The sequence below is a fragment of the Zea mays genome, chromosome 10 (genome assembly GCF_902167145.1).
Source record: "Zea mays cultivar B73 chromosome 10, Zm-B73-REFERENCE-NAM-5.0, whole genome shotgun sequence".
NCBI classification, from domain to species: Eukaryota; Viridiplantae; Streptophyta; class Magnoliopsida; order Poales; family Poaceae; genus Zea; species Zea mays.
This window is the reverse complement of record NC_050105.1, coordinates 109,223,981-109,246,964: the sequence shown is the minus strand read 5'-3', so window position 1 is coordinate 109,246,964 and position 22,984 is coordinate 109,223,981.

Genomic DNA, 22,984 nt, shown 5'->3' with positions numbered 1-22,984 from the left:
GGCGAAGGGTGGGGTTGGCTCGGGGAGGCTCTGGCGGTCACGTCAAGGTACGGCTTGACGTCGGGGATGGCCGGAATCGCCCGGTCCACGAGCGCAGGCGGGTGTGCTCGTCGGCGGCGAGTGTACCGACCAAACTACGGCGAACTGGTTCAATCCAAGGGCACGGTGAGCTTCACGGGGTGACGTAGCGACCGTGTGCACAAGGAATCGAAGGATGGTGGAGTGGTTTACCCGGTTCACGTACTCCGGCGGGGTTGAGAGCTCCGGCGAGCGTGGACTGGCCTCTCCGGCGAAGCAAACTCCGATTCCTTGCTCGGGGAGCTTCACGGAGGTGTGCACAGTCTTCTCCGAGGGCTGGACGGAGTTGGGAATGGCTCCACTGGCCGGTTTACGGTGGCAGAGGGATTGGGCGACCGCGGACACGCTGCGCACGGGCAAACGGCGGCGAGCTAGACTCCGGTGAGGTTTGAGGGTGCGCGGAAGGGTACAATCGAAGTCTGGGAGGGTTTTATAGGCGCGGGCGCGGGTCATGGCGCTGGCTTGGCTCGGGCGCGGCGCTGGGCGTGCGCGAGCGTGCTCTGGCACGGGCAGGAAGCGTCGAACACGTGGAGGTGTGTTTCTTCCATTGTTCAAACGTCTCCAGAGATCGCAAACGTGCGAATCTTGCCATGAATCCAGCGCAGACCTCCTCCTAGTACCTAGGGCTATCTCACATGTGTGAGTTCCAATGGAGGATACGCCCTAGATCAGGAGATAGACGGACGCCAAATCTGGCTTGTCTCACTGCCCACCTCGCGACAAAACTGATGCCAAATCCTATCAAACGTCCAAGTCTCGGTTTCCACTTTTTCCAGGGGGTGCCTTAGGTGGTATACCACATTTTTGGTATAGAACCTAAGTGGTTTTGGCGCCATCTTGAGGGTGAACACGGCTGGTCTTTGGATTAGGGTTAGAATTTGACTTAGAGGGAAATAAAGAGCTCTAGCTCTCTCTCCACTTGGAGATTTGAATTGGGGTTTCTCCAGGGGTCTTTTTGCAATATTTCCCTCCCATAATTGATGGTTACAAGGTTAGTTAAGGTTTGGGTAAAAATTACTCATGCTTTGCACACTTGTTCACTCTCTTTCCCCTCTTACCTAGGGTTTTGGGAGATAGGGTTTAAGAGAGGTCTAGGGTTCTTCTCCCCCTTCATCCAAAGTAGTAAGTGAGCAAGGATTAGAGTAAGGCTTCTTAGGTCATTGGCAACTTGATTAGCACATGATCTCCAAGTTCTCATGGGTTGCCCTAAGCCTTTACCTCATATAATTTACAGTCCTTAGTGTCAAGGTGTGCTCTAGCCATGGTAACACCTGGGGTGTTACACCAACCATCCTTGGCCACACCATGCCACCAATTTAGGCAGTTAGTGTGGAAACACGTGAATCGACTGGCAATAAGCGCTATCTCTTCATCCGCAAGGCTCTCAACCCGCTCCTCTATAATAGACAACAAGGAAGACAAAGCAAATAAAGGAGGTGAAGGGTTAGAGAAAGAACCTCATCTAGACACAAGGGCCATGGTGGGTGCACCAAGGTTCTCAATCTTGGCCTCGGTCTAGTGGTCAATCGTAGTGGAGTTGAGCTTGCTGAAGAGCTCATCCACGATGAAGGTCTCATATTTGGGCGACTCTATGATCGTCGAGACTTTCACCTCCCAAACCCTCTAATCTCGAGCATGTAGTAACTTGAGTGCTCTCTTGTGATCGTCATAGAGTAGTTGTGTTGTGTTTGTGCGCATCTTGTTGACAATCAACTAGAACCGAGAGAACATAGTATCAATGGTCTCTCCAGTCAACTACACAAAGTCCTCATACTCTCAACGGTATGTCTAAAAGAGTTTGGTTTTCACATGATTTTTACCCTCATGGAATTTCTCCAGGGTAGTATAGATCTCATGAGCCATACTGAAATGTACAACTCTTTCGAACTTGGAGAGTGAGAGATAAGAGAACAACACATTACAAGCCTTGTTGTTTGAATCATGAAACTCAATTTGAAGTGGAGTGATTCGAACATCCTAGATCTCGTTATCGCGACCGAGGCAAATTTCCCAAACTCGGTAGCCAATTCTCTGAAGATATGCCAACATGCGGATCTTCTAGTACGGGTAATTTGTCCCATCAAAGAATGGTGGTTTGCCAACACCACATTCTGTTGCCGCCTTTGCGGATCAAGAACTGATTAGTGTGAAATGATCCTTATCTAGCCCCAATACCAATTGAAGGACAGAAAAGGCGACCAAAGGGGAGGTGAATGGGAGCCTCTAAAATTCTCAAACTTGAGCACATGAGACTTGATTCCAAAATTCAATCTAGACCCCCAAGGGACACCAAGAACACTCCAGCAGGAACAACCTAATCTAGTGTCGATTAGCTACACCGAACAGTATTAAGAAAAGCACCTGCAGAAGCAAGCAGCAGTGCCGCACTTAGGTCTGGTAGTGTTGCACGTAGGTCCGATAATGCTAGGGAGCGGCAGTGCCGCGCGTCAAGGCAGCAGTGTCATGCGATGAAAATTTATCAGAATGATTCTGAATTTTGTAGGCAGCAAGCACAGAGGATGAAGGTATTCATGAAGTATTATCATGAAAAGGTAAGCGCAACAAGAACATCGGGGTTTTGTTGGGGTTCTGTAATTTCAAACAAAACTACTAGAGAACTGCACAAAACACGATCTGCTCAAACCAGAGCCTTGTATTGATCCTAGGGCACTCCTCAAACAACAAGTAACCCCAAACACTTCACACAATCATCAAGAACAAGGATTATCTCAAATCCAATGAAGAAGGGTTGAGAAGAAGAGGAATAACATATCTGTGCAAAAAAATAAAACTGATCCAAGACTGAAGGAAAAATCACGGTCCCTCATGTGTGGTTATGACCACACTTTCTCAAAAATTCACAATATTAGACGCCATGATTCAAATGAACCTAAGGATCTCCTAGCAAGAAACTAGAGAGCTATTAAAAACTAGGAGATGACCAAAATGAAAAGGCCCTCTAAAGATATAATGCCTAAAGATATGGCTAAAACAACTAGCCCTCCCCTTCTATTTATAGAGAGTTATTCTACTTCCATAAACTATCCCTTGATACATGGAGCCTATCTACTCAGTCAGTGGCAAATTGGACCAAATCCTAAAATTTCAATTTAACGACCACACACTCTTCACGAAGTTGTGTTGCCTTGACACACCCTTCACAATGACACCATGTGCTGCCTATGATTCCTGCCAAAATTGTACCACCAGATTTTAAAGCCCAAACCTAGTGAAACCAGAGAAGTATGGGGCTGGGTGGTTTTGAGGCTCAAACAACCAAAACCTGCGCAAGTAGCGTACTCCATACGCGTCCCCCACATCCTGGACACATGTCCCACCGATCCGCAACTGCATTGGCAACACAATCCGCTCCTCCATGTCCTTGCACCCGTTAGTGTACCTAGGTGTCAGCCACTATGGCTAGTCACCTAGCTTCTCTAGTCACTCGGTCAAAACTTAACACTCGTCCTTCGCCACTCCTGGTCCATTAGCATGAACCCTCATGACCTTTACCTTCATTGTTGACCAGCATCTCCTAACTGCACACATGCACACCACAAGTCGAGAGACATGTTTGCACACACACACAAACTCACACCCTAGGTAGTCCAACTGACTCACCCCAAGGCGCTACCCATTGACAACCACTCATCACAACTAGAACAGGGGCACATGTCAACCTTGTGTTCACAGAGGGATACACAGGACTAAGAGAAATTTGGACCGCTGGAGCGTAATAGCCTACAGCCTCTTTGTAGTGGATTGAATTGCTTGGCAATGGCAAAGTCCTGAGCACAAAGATGGCTATGAGAGTCGATGAGCGGGAAAGAGTGAAAAGGGAACCCCTTACATAGGGGTCGTCGTTTCCATTTTTTAGCCTAAGGGAGAGGGGATTACAACTAACAAGTGGGGCTAGACTGGCAGCCTGAGTCACCCTATTTTAATGGAGATATTGTTAATCCAATGTTGTGTCGAGGCATGCTTCTACATGTCGTGGATGACCGGGGCACGTGCATGGCGTGCACACACCACAGGAGACCAGAAACATGGCGAGTCGTGGCACACATCGTCCACACTACCATAATGCCACACTTGTGTCATGCCCTAGAATGTTTGGGCCTAACAACCTGTGGGTGGGCATAGTGAGGCTACAGCCGCGTCCGTTATGTCGAACAAGCGTGACACATATTCTCCAACTCCTTGACCAGCCGTGAAGTGGGTGACAGAGACACAAGGCACATTGGGAGCCCTCCTCACTAGGGGCATCAGGAGCTCCACTATGACTAGGGTCATAGTGGGGCCCAAAGGACACATGGCATGTTAGGACACCCACAATAGGCTAGGGCCTTCTAGAACCTAGGAACATAGGCCTTTTGAGCCTTGCACTGTAGTTAGCAGAGCGAGAGCTTAAGGGAGTCCACCCTAGGGGTCTGAAGACCTTTGATGGAATCCATAGCCCACAGTGGGATCTTAAGGGCACATGGCACTGTTGGACCCCGCTAAAAGCAAGGGGCCAGCAGGGCCATGATGTGCAATAGAGCCCCACCAACAAGTTAGCGAGGCGATTGCAGAATTGAACCTTATGAAGGCTTGTGTGTCAAGGGGACCCCTCGCATTGCCACATGGTAGGGTTCCCAACCATGTATTCTCTTGTCTCTTAAGATGGTCTTGATGACATGACCCACCTTATAGGTGGGTAGCCTGTCCTATCCGCGCAAGTCTAGTTTGCTTGTAGTGCCTAGATACCCATACCAGGGACGCTGATAATGCTCAAACCAAAAACATCTAAACCAACATATGATTACATGTTTTGGACATGTTGTTGCAACATACATGAGTCCAAAAAAACAAATGGGTCATGAAATGGACATAGAAAAGTTCAAAATGACCCAAAAAGTGCCTTGCTCAGATATGCTCAACGGTGTTGCTCCACGAGCATCACCATTGCAGCCTGCCACTATTGGTCATTGAAAGGGAAATGTGCCTTAGGCCATTTATATAAATGTTTTGGTCATTAATGACCAACATAACAATGTGGACCAACACATTAGCTAAAGTATGTCCATACATGAATCAACTAGAGATAAACAAAGAAACTAAGTTGGAAGATTTAAATAAATAAGGTTCCATGACTTAGACTGGTTGGATTATCGCTAGAAATATTTGTCTAAGTCATGGGAACATTCTTGGAGAGTGTAAAATTTATTTGGAGAAGGAAATAGGGAAGAAGGCAAAGTTTAGTTGTTTGGGGCGCACTGAAAGTCGCCTAGAGGGGGGTGAATATGTGAAACCTGAAATTTATAAACTTAAGCACACACTACAAGCCGGGGTTGGCGTTAGAATTAAATTCAAGTACGAAGAGAGGGGAAAACAAATCAAAGAAGAAACAAGGCGAGTGACACGATGATTTGTTTTACCGAGGTTCGGTTCCAAAGAACCTAGTCCCCGTTGAGGAGGTCACAAAGACCGGGTCTATTTCAACCCTTTCCCTCTCTCAAACGGTCACTTAGACCGAGTGAGCCTTCTCCTTAATCTCACGGGTCACTAAGACCCCGCAAGGACCACCACACACTTGGTGTCTCTTGCCTCGCTTACAAAACACTTGAGAATAAGAATGGGAAAATAAAAAAGGCAATCCAAGAAACAAGAGCGCAAAAGAACACGAACACACACTCTCACAAGTCACTAAATGTTTGAGTTGAATTCTAGGCTTGGAGAGGGTTTGATCTTTGGAAATGTGTCTTGGAGCGAATGCACTAGCTCTTGTATTGAATGTGATCTCTGAAAAACTTGGATGCCAAAGGTTGTGGTGGTTGGGGGGTATTTATAGCCCCCAACCACTTTGGTAGCCGTTGGGGAGGCATATGGCGATGGGCGCACCGGACAGTCCGATGCGCCACCGGACAGACACTGTTCCTTGTTCGGTGCGCTGCCACGTCACCCAACCGTTAGGGTTCGGAGCTGGTCAACCGTTAGGGGCTTTGTCCTCTTGCGGCACCGGACAGTCTGGTGCCCCTCTGACTTCGCAGCTCTAACTTCTGCGCGGTACTGTGCTGCACTGTTCATCCTGTCAGAGTCGACCGTTGGCATAGATAGTCGTTGCTCCACTGGTTCACCGGACAGTCCGGACAGTACGGTGAATTATAGCGGAGCGTGCCCTGGATTTCTCGAGAGTGGCTGGTTTGGACTTGTACGGCCTAGTGCTCTGGACACTGTCCGGTGGCACACGGACAGTCCGGTGCGCCAATTCTCAGCACACTCAAGTTCTTTGCTCCGTTTCAAATTTAGTCCCTAACTTGAATCTTTTATTGGTTTGTGTTGAACCTTATGCACCTGTAATACATGAATTCTAGGGAAACTAGGTAGTCCACACATTTGTGTTGATTATCAATCACCAAAATTAGTTATAGAAAATGGTTAACCCAATTTCCCTTTCACGCACCGAATCAGTCAGTTGGTGCACCGGACCACTTAACTAGAGAAGCCTGTAGAAAGGATTTGGTGGCCTGGCGCACCGAACCAGTCGGTTGGTGCACCGAACCACTTTAGCAGAGACAACTACAGAAAATGACTTCAGCTAGCTAGCACACTGTCCCAGTCTGATGGTGCACGAGACCTTAGGTCTAATGGGTCTCTCAACCCATCAACGGTTATCTCAACGGCTAGCTGACACGTGGCTGGTCTGGTGCTGCACTGAACCGGGCTAATGCCCTGCAAGGAGGGAAGGCTGGAGTAGATCCTATTGATAGCGAGCGACCGTTGGGGTTCTGGGGTGCACCAGACCGATCTGATGTGCCAGCGAGAGCAATTTTTGACAGTTCTCTCAACGACTCTTTAGGAGGATTTGGGCTATAAATACCCTCCTAACCAGCCTCCTCAAGCACCCAAGACACTCAAGAGCTAGAGTTTCATTCCTAAGCATTAGAGCAACACTTCAATGAGATCCAACCACCATATTAGTGACAATAGTCTAGAGAGAACTATGCCACGGTTATGCTCTTGTGTTCTTGGTTCTTTTGTGTTGTGTTGTGCTCTTGTGTGTGTTCTTCCTCCCTCTTTCTATCATTGGAGATCTAACTCTCATCCACTATGTACCGGTAACAAAAGTCTCCAATCTTTATGGATTACCTTATGGGAAGAAACAATCAGTCAAAGAAACTAAGGACTCAAGTTGATTGGTGGATCATTTGATAAGGTTAAGAGAGACCTAGTCTGATGGGACACCTCAATAGGGATGTAGATTCTTCAAAACCGAACCTCGAGAAACAAATTGTTGTGTCTTATGTTCTATATTTTCTGCAATTTGATTTTCCATCTCTCTCAATATAAGTTCTTGCTATAATCTTCACTTGTGATATTGCTCTTGTATTAATTTTGCAATCTAGAATAGCAACAAGTCAAGAACTTCCCTCTCTCCTTACTCCATTTTTGTCTAACATCTAATTTGGAATTCAAATTTGTTTTAAGTTGTGAAATTTCAGGTGTTGCCTATTCACCCCTCTAGGCAACTACCAATTGGTATCGGAGCCCGACGCTTCATTTAAGGGTCTAACAACCCAAACCGATGTTGGGAGAAGAATCCAAAAAGATGAAGGGATAGGAGGTGGACAACCACAGAGAGAAGGAAATGGAGAAGCCACAAGGCAAGAATGAGAAACCCACCGACTCAAGCCACAAGAAGAAGGATGTCAAAAAAGAAAAGGATGAAGAAGGTCATCTACTACGAGACATACTCATATATATCCCCATCAACATCAAGTAGTGGAGAATCCTCCTCCAAACATCGTGACCAACAAAAGATGGTTAAAGCTAGTTTTAAATGCACTCCATTTAATTATTCTCATATTTCTAGAAATTCAAATGCCCAATTACTTTCTATTCCTCTTGACAAACCACCTCACTTTGATGGTGAGGATTATTCACGGTGGAGTCATAAAATGAAGAGTCATTTATGTTCACTCCACCCAAGTATTTGGGATATTGTTGAAATAGGAATGGGGATCCCCGAAGTTAATGACGAGAACTACAATTTGTGGATGCAGAAGAAATCATACACTGCAACTCTCAAGCCACCATGATATTACTTGCTTCTCTATGCAGGGAACATTACAAAGTATCTTCCCTTCATGGCGTCAATTTGACTTTGTTTAATGGTCGACTCTCCGAAGATGGTATGGCTTGGCCGCCAGGGCCAATCTTCGAAATCTTCATCTCCACTTTCCACATCAAAGTCATCACTGTCATCAAAATCTTCAGATAAATCCGCCATTATCTCTTTTGTGATCTTCTCTGTATTTGTTTTTGCCATAGATTCGTAAAACCCAGCAATAAAAGGTCCACAGCCTTCTTCTCCTCCGCCACCTTCGTCACCTCAGACACCTTCTTCTCCTTAGACATTTCTTCAAAACTTCAGTATTTCACGAAGCTCGAAAATCAAGCAAGAGCTGACAGCAAGAGAATTAAAATTTGAGAAAACAGCGCAAGCAACAGAAATGGCGTAGCAAATGCCGCAGTTGTGGGTTTCTATTTATACGCCTAGTGCATTGCAACTTGGCAGGCCCCATTTGTCATTGACTTTTGCTATTCTAGTGAAGGGAAGGTGTTTTTTCGGACCTTCGGCTTAAGGCCTTCGTTCATGCCGCAGTCTCAATTCGTTGTTATAAGAACAAATTAATACTGCGAGGGGCTACTGTTGGGGGACTTTGTCTTTAGAAGGCCCTCAAAAACACGACTAACATGCTTTCCAAGTATAATATATTGTCACAGGAACCTTCGGCCTTGAGATGAATGTGCATTCTATGAAAGGCGCGGTCTGGGAGAAGGATGAACCAGTTCCGAAGCTACGAATGAAGAAGCTTCGGCTTAGCGCAAGGGCAGCGATTGAGAATGGAACCGACCTAAAGGAGAATATACTGCCTAGTCATCGACAGATTACTCCTTAGTCAGTAGTAAGTGTCAATGACATGGATGTAATTTTACTTAGGCTGCGTCCTGTGCCTATAAATAGATGAATAGTAACACCATACTGTTCACGCTGATTTGTACTCACTTGTACATCACTCCTGGATTTTTACCTTCTGTCAAGCCGAAGGTACAAATGTAATTCAATATCATTAATGTTGGTTCATGATTATATAATGAGAATATGGATAGTCTAATGATTTAATATTATTATTCACGTTCTTTTCTATGTTTCATATGTCCCTGCCCTTATTATTACATGGTGTGATTATGAAGGTATGCCCTTCATGACCTTCGTCTAAAGATCATTATATCCTAAAGGAGATAATGCTTCGAAGGACGAAGGTCTTTAACCATTAACATTTGTGTTGCCTTGTTCTTAACTCATAGCATTTGAGAACAAGTCCCCAACAAACCACAAGACATTGAAGCCAACAAGTGAGACCCTAAGCAAGGTGGCATAAGTCAAGGCAGTTGGCCTCAATAATGAGGAGATGACGCTTGTCATCAAAAGATTCAAGCAAGTCTTCAAGGGCCAGAAGAACAATGATAACAAGCCAAGTCGGAAGCGTGCATGCATCAAATATGGTAAGATTGGTCACTTAATAGCTAATTGTCCATGTAACAATAATAAATGGAAGAAGGTAGAAAAGAGAAAAATCTACAAGAAGAAGTAATGAGGACATCACTCCCATACAAATAATGCATGGGCTAACAACACGAGCACGTGCACGACAGCTAATTCTCCATGTTCGTTCTTACCTAGTCAATTGTATTTTAGAGCTTACGCTTTGTGTCATGGAAGTTTTGATGATTAGGAACCTTGGAGAGGACCATCAAGGACTTGGGAAAAGCCAAGATATCAAGGAGGAGAAGCTAGGACGTTCACAACAAAAGAAAGCCAAGTCCGACTCAACTTCGTCTCCACCTCGGAGTTCAGGACCAGTCTCACTAAAATGGGCGCCCAGGATGCATCTACCTCCGATTAGGTTGGACTTTATATAGATGGAAATCTAAGGAGATAAGCTTTCCAACCCAATTGGAAATAACTTAAAATTCATTCGGAGTCAATGGGAATCGACAAAATAAGTCAGCGTTCAAATTCTATTTTGGTGCTGCGACACCGTCTGTTGGGCTTTTGGCCCGTGTATCGTATTATAGCCCATTAGGGGTCCTTCAAGGTTGTGCATGCCCCTAACCCATATTTTAACAGCCGTCACCACCACATTAGGGTTTGGGGTTTGCTTAGATCATATCTGTCATCGAACAATATCGTCATTCATCGGTTTGTGAGACCCCACCTCGTGATCAATGCAGTTTTGATTGCGTTCTTTCTGTTCTTGCTTGTGTTCTTGATTGCGCTTGCCGGGATAAGCCTTCATGGCGAGGTCACTCGTGTGTCACGGGTGATAACCAATGGAGTAGTGGTGTAGTGATTGCGAGGATCTATTCGCTCGGAGCCTTGGATCATCAACGTCGAGATCTCCACCCAATCAAGTTATCCTACATCACGGAAGATTGGGCCTCGTCCTCTATCAAGTGGTATCAAGATTTAGGTTGCCCATGAGGTATAATCCTATCTTTAGATTCATTTTGTTCGTCCTATAACCCACAAAAAGGCAAAGAGAAAAGAGACCTAACATTAGGTCATATCTTTAAAAATCATTAGTGTATCCGGACCTACAAACTTCGCTTTAGCCTTTGCATAATTCAGTTTTGGAGTCCGGAGTTCTGAGTTCGTGTCCTAGGTCAAGGTCTTGTTGCTGGTTTAGATTTGTTTTGGGTCAGTTTGGCCATTATCATCCGCTGTCATCGAACAAACTCAATCTCGATAAAACGATCTCATCCACAAAACTGACCATATCCATAAACCGAGTTCATTCACCTTACATTTGCCTCGCCAACAACCCTAATTAGGTTGTTGGTTTAGATTTGATTTGGGTCAGTTTGGTCATTACCATTCGTTGCCATCCAACAAACTCAATCTCAATAAATCAATCTCATCCACAAAAACAACCCTATCCATACATCGAATTCATTCACCCATCATTTTTCATCTCATCATCTCGTCCTTATCATGTTAGTTTGTGTCCAATTTGGTACTTTGAGCATAAATCTCGCATACAAACTCAGAATTTAGTGTCTTGTACTTTCTGGAATGCTTAGAAAATTCTCTACAACTTTTATATTTACGAGTTTTTCAGAAAACATCATTATTAAAGAGTTATCTGCTTTAGAAGAAAACCTGTTTGTGATCCTGAAATTTCGGACTAGTATGTATTTCGAGTTCAATATCTCCCACGCCCTATATCCAAAATAGGCTATATATATCTAAAAGAAAGAGAAAAATAAGACCTACAATTTTCGTGTTTTGAGTTTTTTGAGTTTCAGGTCTCTAAATTTGTCAAACAGTCTATTAAAGATAGAACAGAAAAACTGTGACAGACATACGAGAATTTTTTTGATACTCTTGTGTTATATCTTGTTATTGCGACACTCTTGTTAAAAAGAGAATATAAAAATGCAAGTAAAAAGGTCATACAAATTGAAGAAAAAAGAAGAAGAAAATCAGAGAAAAAGAGTGTGCATAACCAGGAACACTGTTAATTTGTGCACCTTTGTGATTGTTTTTCATTCCAACTTGTTCTCTTGCTATTCCTAGATCCTTGTCACCTCCTATGTGCCTTGGTCCAACTGTTCTAATACATTCTCTAGGCCAGCAACTAGGACGAGTACTTGAAACACTTATTCAACATTAATATATGTTACTGACTTGTGTGCCACAAATATATATTTAGTGAGCCTTTCTAAAGCTTCACCTTTATCTCGAGCGTCCTTTACAATCACACCCACGCTCTTTGGGCAGTCGCACCAGGCACCGTTTGCCACCTGCAGTGCTGGTAAGAAACTTGTAAGAGCGGAGTAAGATATTTTCATAACTTGTGTTCCACCACCACTCTGAGAGTAGTTGTAGGGTTCACACTGTTTATTTGTTACATTTTGTTTCTATTTTGTACTAACAATGACAAGACCAATGACCCAAACAGACAAGGATAAGGGTCTTAAGACTACTGATAGTGAGTGTGTCTCCTATCTGAAATTGAAGGAGATGATGCGCGCATTGACTAAAGCCTCTGAGAGCCAAACTGTTGATGTTGATTCGTCTCCCTCAGTTTTGATATATCCATCCTTCTCTTCTTTTGATGAAATTATTGCAAATGAGTATCATGAATGAGAAGTATCAATGGATAAGATTTTTACACGTGACGACGTCGTATATTTGATAGGCGAAAAATTAAAATTGATTTATTGTGTCCCTTCTTTATTTCAGTTGCTCTAATAACGGGAAAATGCTAAGAGATATTTTGATCCTCTTATAATTCATTTACTATGTTTTGTATATTTTTATTCCTTAAAATCAAACAAATTAGGGACTAAACTTCTCTACTAACTATTAAGGCTCAAGTGTAGACTGCCCCCGCCATCCCCTACCTCTCGATGCCCTGCCTCCGCGGATCCCGCGCGCGCGCTCGGCCGCCCACCCCAATCCCGGCGCGATTCCCCGACGCGATTCCGCGGGCGTGCGTGAGCGACGTGCCGCTCCCGATCCCTACCCCCGCCATCCCCTGCCCTCGTGGGCTACCTCCTGCGGATCCCGCGCGCCCGGCCTGCCACCGCGGATCCCGCGCGCGCCCGGCCGCCCACCCCCACCCCGCCGCGATTCCGCGGGCGTGCGCGACGTGCCGCTCCCGATCCGCTGCCCCCGCCATCCCCTACCTCCCGTGGGCTACCTCCCGCGGATCTGGCGGATCCCGCGCGCGCATGCCCTGCCTTCGCGGATCCCATCGCCATCCCCTACCGCCCGCACATCCCGCCGCCATGCCGCTCCCTACGCGCACGCCCGCCGCCCATGCCACGACCTCTCTGCGAACAGCCCCCGCAAACGCCCGCACACCCGCACGCTATTCGCCCCGAGCTATCCGCCAACCACCGCCATGGATATGCAAACATGATCTCCATTCAAGCCTCAAACAACCGCCCACATCAATCCGTCATCATCAATTAGTTCATCCCTGCTCAAATCTCGCTCCACTTCATTCCCCCACCCTGTCCCCTTCATTTCCTCGCCACGCCCCCTTCATTCCCACGCCAGTGTGCAGCTGAAGAGGAAGGACGAAGGATAGGATCTTGCCCCCGCCATCCGGAGAGGAACGATATCTGATATTGCTCAGCCGCGCAGGCCTCGACCAAGGTATGCAATTAGGCTCAACTCTCCAATTAAGTATAATATTATGTTTGTTTATACTCAGTTTGCTAGGAGCAATTTTTAATTGTATACCATGCATTGTTTTGCTTGATTCTGAGAACTTAAGTCTCATGTGAATTGCATTTTCGGAATGATGTAGACACGGTAAAACAACCTCTACAAATACCAGTAGGCTACCCTTGTATGGGATTATCACTATCCTAGGTGTTCTGTTAATCAGTCATGTGTTTCATGATAATTCCAGGTTAACTATCACATAGTGAGCTCTCAGTTTGAATCTCACCCTCAAATATAAGTCCAGGTTAATTGTAATTCCTTGGATTCTTAACATGATAATAATAATAGTGGAAGCATGCAAACTAATGAACCAAAGCAACAAAGGATCATAGTTGAAGTCTGAAGTCCTCTAAAAAAATAATTGTCAGAGAGAAAAAATTACAAATAAACTGCCATGGAGTCAACATGTAGTTAATACATGGACAATGTTTTCTTCTCATTGGTACAAAAAGTTGTACTGATTCTGGTGCTCTCCAATAAATTTCTCTTTTCTTCCCCAGCCAATCTTATACCCGAATCTTGCCCATAATGTGATATCTAACAATAATTGAGTCTCCTAGGCCTTGTTTATATACTAGAAACAAGTTACAAACATGCAGAACTAAGAGCAACAAGACAAACCGTACATAAAATAGTATGAAAGAAATATATGCAGAATAAACTTGAAAGAGAGACAACAAGGCTCCTTCCCAAAAGAAGATCCTGAACTGTTTCCAAAGCGGTGTCGCCAACCAGGTCCAACAGTTCACTAGCTATCTGCAAAGTGGGACCACCATATGATTGCAGAAACAAAAATTAAAACATAGGCAATTTTCATTAGAACGTTAAAAACCTCATCACATCCTTTATTTGACAGGAGCACTCTGCACAAGGTCATTGTATGTTCATCTCCTAAGAGCAGGGAGCCACCACTTTTAGTTATCAAAGCACACTAATCTTTCAGCCACCTCATACTCACAAAACCCCTAACAGCAGTTGAAAGGTGATCTTCTTGTACCTATATTGTTTACTTCACGGTGAGCCGCTGCAATCAAATTGAAAAAACATTTCACGATAAGAGAGTAAAGCATCAGAAATCTTACCAAGCAGAATCCACATCATGGCTGGCACCCCCCGCTCTAATGCAAACTGTACCTGTGCCTCATGTGGATCCCTTGACGCAAACGACATGGTGATGATGTTCCTATTCAAGAGATAAGCACCCCAGCTTGCAACCTGCACACACAAGCAAAGATACTATCATCCACAAATTATGAGAAGGAATCACAGATAATATCATAGAAACATTGGTCCGGTCACTCACTCCAAATCCAGTATCAAGCGCAGTTCGGATGTTTGCCACCCAGGCTTAATCAGTTCCCTCAGGCTAGATCCCTCAGAGTGGGATTTTGTAACATTTCAACCAGTACTGATTAGCATATGTCCACTCTGGCCATACAATCATGAATTGAGCTACGAATAGTCGGAATATTGTCCAAAGGGTCTTTGGGTCTTGCATTAGCTTGCACTTGGATCTCCTCATGGTGAAATCTTGTATTAATCCATTTAAATTGCCTAGACATCCGTTTAAAGGAACCTAATATTTCCTGGTCACTGGATAGTGAATTGCTCAAGCACACTTAGTAGAGACTAGGCACAATCAGAGCTGATTGAACTTGTGCGATATAGTTTGTTTCAGTACTCCATGGTTATGATATTATTGACCACTATTGAGCTGAAGATAATAAATTTCGAGTATAGGTCATAGGTGGATTTGACCCTAAAGCTGAAGCTAGGTTTCGTATAGGTGAAAGCCTTAATCGGTCAGAAGGTAGCAGCCACCAATGTAGGCCTTGTTCGGTTATTAGTATGTCCCATGGATTGGATAAAGGATTGGAAAATAGTTAGTAGATATGTTGACTTGCTCTGAATTTAAAACTACCAAATCTCCTCCAATCCACATGGATGGGAGTAAAACAGACCTGTAGTGGGTACCCAAGGGATCCCTTCTTGCTGGACGGATTTGTTCTTTTTTGCACTACAATCTGTGGCAAAAGATTATGATGCAGCAGCAACCACTGTTGAAGCTTGGCAGAAGGGATGAGATTAGGAATCCATTTAAATCAATGTGTTTTGTGCTAGGAATATTTAAAGGAACCTAAAAATTTTATCGTTTTAATAACCATTCAATATTTCTATATACATGCTAAGCACAAGATATATTACTGCCATATGGTTCGACCAACTTAAAACCTTCGATGGCAGTGTGGCTAAAATTTTCTTGCCTCAAAACACCTCGATTGTCATCTTCATTTTGAATGACACATATTTGGTCGGTCCAAAATGTATTTGCTAGAAAAAATGCCTAGACATCAGTTTATAGGACCAACTAAAACCATTTTGAAGAAGCCAGTAATTTACAAGCCACAGTGTGTGTCCTAAGAACTTCCGGGCAGCATCTGGACCAACCTCCTCCCTGAAAAGAACAAATTAAAACGAGATTTGCTTAGAAAATGGAAACGGAAATATTTATCATTACCAGTTTTTAAGTTGTGATGTTGTGATCTCTGGGCCCTACAAAAGCACGGCCGTATTTTCCATAAATGAGAATGCATTCAACAATTAAGACCTAAGAATAGAATGCCCCAAAGTGAAAAAATTACCTGCAGACTTAACTTCTCTGACCAACTCTGCAATAGAACAGGGTTTTTGTGCATCTCAGGCTCATCTACTAGAGCCTTCTCTAATTCATCTATTTGCTCATTATTCATAAGGGTACGCTTCTCTTAGGTTGCCTCTCGTCATACATACTAATCTCTCCTATCCCATCCTCCTGAAGCCATTTTCTTTTGTAAGTTCTGGTGTTTTGAAATTATCCATGCTGCTGGATGCTGGATCAAGATCCATTTTGTTGTGCTGGTGTCCAGTGCTAACACCGCAAGCGATAGCCGAAGGGCCACCACTTGCTGAGACCATGATGTCAAAAGGTGTACTTTTAGCACTAAAAACAGACAATAGTGTTACTTCAGAATTCAGAACACATATAAGCCCTGATGGGTGCTCTTAATAGCATGAAAACCAGAAACAACTCATTACTACAGAATACCTGGGAGTTTTGAAAAGTGTTTATTATATAGCAATTAAAGTCAGTACCATGTATTACTCCAGAACACAAAAAAGCCGAGACCATGATTTACATGTATAAAGAAGCATATATCAAAGTTCCATTTATTAGACTTTGAGCGTTTGAGTTAATCACCATAATAACAGGGATTCTGCAGCTACCTGTCCAGTAGCAGAAACTCCTTTGTCAGTTCTTCCACACCTCGAGTAGCATGATTCTTTCCTATTGCCAACCATCAGTTTTGCTCTTTCCAGTGCTTTAAATATCTCAGACTGACAAAACAAGAAGATAGAGCTTCTTGAGAAAAATGACTTTGGAAATAGTGAAGCAAACAGCTCAACAGTGTAATCACCTCAACTGTTGGTTCAATGTTACCTTCAGAAGAAAAACCATAGAATCTGCACAAGGACAAGCAGAATCATGTGAAGGGGGAGAAAAGACAGATCACAAGTACAAGTTGCATAAGAACCAACATGAACAGATCACATTAACATATGTCAATAGAAGGTCAAACATTTTAAGGAAAAAAACATGTTATATAATTTAAGAAGCATGGTTTTTTAAGATATGTATATTTTTTATTTGTTTGAGATCAAATGTAGGCAGTTTAGTAAATACATTGAATAACAACAATTGTTTTTGGTACTGACGTGAGTACATGACTTGATCAAAAAAGACATTCAGTTTAAGAGGGAAAACTCTTGACATGCATCACTATAGTAGTTTGTTTCCACTGGATCAGAGAGTAATAGGGTCCCAATGAAAATATTCGCCAGAAACTGCTGGGCCTGTTTGGATCACCTTTCAGTTATAGTAATAATCTCTAGGTCATTTTTTAAAAAAAACTCTAAGTGATCCAAACACCCTAGATTATGGTTGAATTATAACCAACATATTACTGGAATCCTAAAATCCATCTGGTGCTCAAAAGACCAAATCCTATAATCTAGCACCTATAATCCAAGGATCCAAACAACCCAGATTATTTTAACCAATAACCAATAATCCAGATTATTATAATCCCATTCACAATCTAGATTTTGAAAATCTAAAGGTGATCCACACAGACACTAAAAACGACTGTCAATTCAAAAATTATAAATAGAAGAATTCACTATTCAGAGGATAACACACTTCTGGCCGAAATACATGACTTTGAGAGCATTATTCAGTTTTACAGGAACTGATTGGTGTCAATGAACGAGGGGAGAGATTTCTGTCCTGTGTACTCCTTTATGGGAACATTATGTTATAAGGACTGATTAAGGTAATTTAGTTAACTTGCACTACTATGTCAGCAGGTCAAATTGCACTGGTCCTCGCAGAATTTTGGAGTTCCTCTTTTGCTTTGAGCATTGTATGTAACATCAACATAACCTATCTTGTTCTAGGAATCTGGGTAACTACTATAATTACATGGTTTATGTACTGGATGACACATCATACCGATTCACTACTTAGCAGGAATATCTCCATGACCTGAAGCCTCTTCTTCATGTGGATGCGATTCCACATGTGGTTTTCCACTGCACTTTTCTTGAATATTGCCACAATGTCATTGCTGGTTGTCTGTTCCCCAGCTTTTGGATGTGACCACAATCACCCTGCTAAGTCTTGCAAACTTGTTTCCACTGCACTTGCATATGTGCATGGCACTATGTACATGTTTTTCATCTGTAGGCTTTCATGGTGAAGACGCCATCACAATCTCATCACTGTCATGGCTATTTGCCTTAGATTTGAGGAAATAATCACAGGCAGCCTCCAAAATCTTGCAAACTTCTCTATGGTACTGCACCAGAATATAGTTCATGCCAAGAATAAAAACCATCAATGGTGTTTCTGAAAATATCAGTATTAGGTTCACTATTTGATCTTATGGTCGATATAACTAGAGGGTTGTGTGGTGCATAGCCAATTCAATTCACCAGGGGCAGAGCTACGTGTAGTTATTGTGGTCAGCCGACCCCTATAAAACTTGCCAATTCCTATACATTTATATTCTTAACTAATGTATTTAGATGATAATTAATGGAGCTGACCCCCAATGACTTTGTTGTCTGGCCCTGCAACTCACTTGACCATCTTTCTGCAACTCACTTGACCATCTTTCTGTCACACTCATAATTTGGCAACAGTAATGGCTCAGAGCAAAATAGGTTGCCTCAGTCCTAGAACATTCAGCTACTGCACTGAGATTAAAAGTGATCCTTTCTGATTCAGGTTTAAGATTGTTAGAGAGTGTGTTATGTATGTAGTTTCAATGACTAGGTTTCGTGCAATCAGACTCTACATATTTGTTGTATATCTCAGTTTAGTAAGCACCTGCTCATACCTTTGTGATGCATTCTGTTAGCGGTTTCAGAAAAGACGTGCTCGTTGTCCTGTCATCGCTGCTGCTCATCGTGATCTCAGGGCAGTGGATCGATCTCACGGCGGAGGCGACCTTCTTAGGCGCGCCACCGCCATCCGAGCCGAGCCGCAGCGATCCAGATCTAGGTACCCCCTTTTGGACTGCCCTGCCCCTCTATCCCTCGTCCCATCGGCGTCCGCGTGCCCTCGTCCCCTGAGACGCCACCGACGTGGAGATGGAGTGACGATCCGATCAAATCAGATTGCTCGTTTTCTCCAAGAATCTCTCCCCCTTTTGTCGGTTGTGAGCTCTGAAAGTCGAATATGCCCTATTTCCCTCCAATCCATCCAGTTGGCAGCTTGTTTGCTGCGTGGTGGAGTTCGTACTGATGTAGGTGATTTGGTCCAACTTTTCGATTTTATCTGGGTGTTCAACTAAGCCTCTTATAGCCCTCGTTTTATCCGCCCACCGCTCTGGAATGTAATACACTCCGAATTTGATGCGAACACAAACTCTGTGAATTCTGACATGTATTTATGATCCGTTGAATGGCAGTGTTGGGGCTGCCTTGTGCACCGAATCAATGATCGGGCAGTGTAATACAAAGAGGGAACGCTTGATCATCGGAGCTGGTTTTGTACAGAATGTCAGGTATAGCCAGGTGCTCGTTGTCGTTGCTTCAGTTTTAACGAGTCGGTCATGCAATGCAGCTAACGTTCTGGCGTCGGCAATGCTCTGTTGCAGAGAGTAATGTGGATAGCATCCTGATATCTGTTAGTAACGATGAGAGGAGGAATAGGGCATATGCCAAGATCTCGGAGGACGAGCCGAGGCACACCAGGATGCGGTCACTGAAGAATAAAGCCTTGCATGCATCGGCAAGACTCACACACTCCCTGAAGAAGAGGGGGAAGAGAAAAGTGGACTACAAAGTGCCAAGGATAGCTATAGAAGATGTCAGGGATGCTGAAGAAGAGCAGGCAACGAACTCGTTTCAGTAGGTTTTGTTTGCTAGGGGCTTGCTATTAGTCAAGCATGATAATTACCACACGATGCTTAGATTGAGATCTGACACCTAAGGAAATATGCTCATATTGTTATTTTCAGCTATATAATGTCAGTTGTTGATTTTCAGTTCTGTGCTGTAGATTTTTAAAAGCGAGGAAGTTCGATTTTGAAAAAGCAGCACAGATGTGGGCGGACATGCTGCAGTGGAGAAAGGAGTTCGGTACAGACACAAGGTCATTGTTTTGTTAACATTACTTATCTTGATTCTTGAAAGAGATACACACAATAAAATTAAAGAGAAGAGTATTCACTGCTTTCCTTTGCAATATTATCCCTATAAATTCATTTGCAAGAGTCTTCTTTTTAACATCGTTATTGTGCATGTCAGGTGTATCTTATAGTTCAGATATGGGGTTACAACATTACTTTTGCTATCAATTTTAGTTCGTACAAGATAGTTTGCCATGATAAACAAGCAAACTTTGGTTAAATTTGCAATTATCAGAAGTCTCTAAAATACAGATACTGTTTAAACCATCTCAGTAATTTGATTGCTTAGGATGTTTTAGTGTTTGTGGTAAAATTGACCCTTGGAGAGAAAAAGGACCAACTCTTGTTTTCCAATCCCTGTATCCCACTTCAACTAGATATCTAAATCACACCTACTCTTTTAGAAAAGCCTATGCAGTGGATTTAGTTCTGGTATTTTATTTACTTTCCAAATGCTTGGATGTAAATCCATCGATCCAAAAAAGAACCATCTATGGAATTCTGGAGGTTAAGATCATCTAAACTATTGATGCAAGCATAATTGCATTTTATCTTTGTTGCTTCATTTGTTTTCTGTAAGCAAGATGTAGTTTGAAAAAACTCATATATCTAACATGACATTTTCCTTTTCTGTTCTTTGTTATAGGGCTGGAAAAACTTTAGCAAGATTGCAAGGGATTTGGTGCGTTGTATGCAAAAAAATAGATGACAACCAGCGTACTCCCGTTACAACGCACGAGCACACACCTAGTCTCTACTAACTATTAAGAAGCTAATGTAGACCGCCCCCACCTCCCCTTATCGCGCGTCGCATCACCAACCTCCCGCTGCATGCAAGCCGCACAAGCTCTGCATGCAAGCATGCAGAGCCACCGCACAAGTCGCTGCATGGCTGCTGCATGCAAGCATCGTGTCTCCCTCCACTCATGAAGCGTCGTGGAAATTGAGGGGGCTGGCCTGGTGGCTGGCTGCTGTCCGCCTGTCCCTCTGCTGCAAGCCTGCAGTGCTGCTCAGTTGTTGTCGACTCGATAGATTCCCCTACCCGGGCAGGGCTAGCCGGCTAGCCCTATGAACTCGAGACCCGGTTCGCAATCTTACTCTTACCCGCTGGGCGCAGCCGCTGGTAGCATCGTAAATCTACAATTTCCAGTTCGAGAATAAAATTAGCTAGACAAAAACCACAAATCCAACAAAATCTAATATGTACTCGCACAAAAACAATTAGCCACATATACTTTTTAATTTAGGTCATCAACCACTATGCACTAAGGAACACTATGCAAGCACTGACGGGGCTGGACGGGAGGAACCTAGCGAGGCGCCACCCATCGTGTTTCCTCTGAGGCTCTGCGATTGTCGTTGTCTTGTTGCATGCACTGAGGCTGAACGCGCTGCTGCTCCTCTGCCTGTGCGCGTTCCCCGCCTCGGCGCGGTCGCAGAACACGACCATGGCCATGGCCGCGCCAGCATCCGTCGAGGGGTTCAACTGCACCGCCAACCGCACGTACCCATGCCAGGCGTACGCACTCTACCGCGCCGGCTTCGCGGGTGTGCCGCTCGATCTCGCGGCCATCGACGACCTCTTCGCCGTCAGTCGCTTCATGGTCGCGCACACCAACAACCTCTCCACGACGGCCGCGCCGGCCAACGGGTAGCCGCTGCTCGTGCCGCTCCAGTGCGGCTGCCCCTCCCGGTCCCCTAGCTCGTATGCACCGATGCGGTACCAGATCGGCCTAGGGGACACCTATTGGATCGTCTCCACCACCAAGCTGCAGAACCTCACGCACTACCAGGCCATGGAGCGCGTGAACCCCACGCTGGTGCCCACCGACCTCGACGTTGGCACCATGGTCACGTTCCCCGTCTTCTGCCAGTGCCCGGCCACCGCCGACAACGCCACGACGCTCGTCACCTATGTCATGCAGCCCGTGGACACGTACGTGTCCGTTGCCGCCGCCTTCTCCGTTGCCTATCCACAGTGAAAGACACGATGTGGCGGCCACCTGTGCATGCACTGAGGATGAGCGCGCTGCTGCTGCTCCTCTGCGCGTTCAGGGGCGGACCCAGGAAATAATGGGACTGAGGGTATACTTGCAAAGATGAGCGCTAAAATACTAAAAGAGCCTCTAAGTTAGTCTGACCAGGGGACCTCATAGTAAAAATCTAGACACTACTACTTACAACAGAGAAATGAGCGGGGGCCTGTGCCCCCACTCGCATCAACGTAGGTCCGCCCCTGTGCGCGTTCCCCACCCCGGCGCGGTCGTAGAACACGACCACAACCACGACCAAATTTATTCAACTAGATGGAGCCGAAGGCTGAAGGTACAACTGGTGATAAAACAATATATGATTTGTGCATGAATATGTGCTTCAGCTTGTGCAACATAAGACAAGTTAGAAATTTAACTATCTGCGTGCGGTCATTAATGTCTTAGAAATTTTAACTCTTGTGGCAACGCACGAGCACATATCTAGTTAGGGCCCGTTTGGCACAGCTCCAGCTCCTGATTCTAAGCGAGGATCTAGAGGAGCCGTGCCAAACGAGTATTTTTAAAAACTGATTCTCGTGTGGAGCCGAAAGATCAAGAGTCGTTTTTGTGAAAAAAGGTGGGATCTAAAAAAACCTGCTCCACCCTCCCTTAAAACAGCTCCTCAACCAACCAAATATAGACCTCCCCTTAAAGTTTGATCGAAATTACCCGCAATTGCCATTGGACAAAAACATAACGAGCCAATTTATGGATTAAACATTTGAGACCATTTTATGCACTACTATGATGGGAATATTTTATATGTTATTGTTTCATATTTTTCCGTATATGCATCCTACTTATTGGTTTGTAACAGAGTTGAACTGCAAAGGGTAAAACAGACAATCGCCACA